Raw genomic sequence first — 1341 nt, forward strand, 5'->3', positions numbered from 1 at the left:
AAAAAAAAAAAAAAGAAAATCACAGGGCCCTTTGAGGAGCACAGAGAAATATTGATGTATTAATTTCTTTTTGATTTGTTTTGGGTTTGTTGTTCATTTTACTTTTCCGAGTTTCCCTCTATGGTCAGGGCCAAAGTGCACTGGTGTCATCCTAGCTCACTGCAAACACCAATGCTGGGCCTCAAGTGATCTTCCTTCCTTGGCCTCCCAAAGTGCTGGGATTACAGGTGTGAGCCTCCACACTCAACCCAATATATTAATTTCAATCATACAATTTAGGGAACAGTTATGCCAAAAAAAAAAAAAAATGACGAAATGACCTACATCCCACTCAGAACAGAAAGGGATTAGCTTGGTTTCCATAGGAGTCCAGAGTAGTCCACCTATAAGTTCACTTGGGTCCACTCAGATGTCATCAGAACTCTCTCCCCTCCTTGGTGACCTCACTGTCCGCTGGCAGTGGAGAGTGGCTTGGCTTCCTCTATGCCACCAACAATAACAATGGCCCCAGGCAAGACCCACCCTCCCTCTCCCGATTCACCCCCAAGGCTAGATCACATTCTCATCCCTGAACAAGTCACAGCTGCGCAGCCAAGGGTCTCTGTGCACTTCCATGGGCTCTCCCACAACACCAGGCCCATTTGACCCCCCAATAAAGGGCTAACTCCCTAGACCAGCATTCCCCTCTGCAGTTTCTGAGCTTTTCTGGAAGCACTAAATTACTGAGTGTGGTGGTAGTGATTTTTGACCAAGAAAGGAAAAGTTTAAATTGAAAACTACTAATATGACCCTCACCCTAGCCTCTGCAGATGGAGAAAAGACTCCCAGCCATTGTTTGATTTTACAGTGCTTGGGAGGACCCAGAGACCTGTGTTCCTTGGGATCTGGTTTGAGCATCTTTTATTCTTAAATGAAGGAAAGGCCATGTGGACTGTAGTGCCGGTGATGGGCTGCTGTTTGCTCCCTGTGGGTGGAGGTGAGAAATGGACCTAGTGGAGAGCCCTTTTGAAGGAACAACTGACAAGACAAATGACTAATTAGCCAAAAGCAAAGGGAATGACCTCGAGGTAAAAGTGGAAAAAGCCAGAGTGGAAAAAAACTCAATGTTTTGAAACAATTCCAAAGACTTTTCATTCTTTAAAAATTTGAAGAAAAATAAATTTGTTTATCCACAAATTATTCCTGTTTTTCCCATGCATTACTCAATTGACCAGCTAAAATAATTTAGCTTAAAAATAATTGCATCTGATTCAATAAATTGTGTGTCAAACTAATAAATGGAGACAAATTTTTTTTGGGGGGGAAGTACTCACCAAATAAAAATGTGAATATATTTCTTTT

Source organism: Otolemur garnettii, unplaced genomic scaffold (genome assembly GCF_000181295.1).
Source record: "Otolemur garnettii isolate 467f Iridium unplaced genomic scaffold, OtoGar3 scaffold00025, whole genome shotgun sequence".
Classification (NCBI taxonomy): domain Eukaryota; kingdom Metazoa; phylum Chordata; class Mammalia; order Primates; family Galagidae; genus Otolemur; species Otolemur garnettii.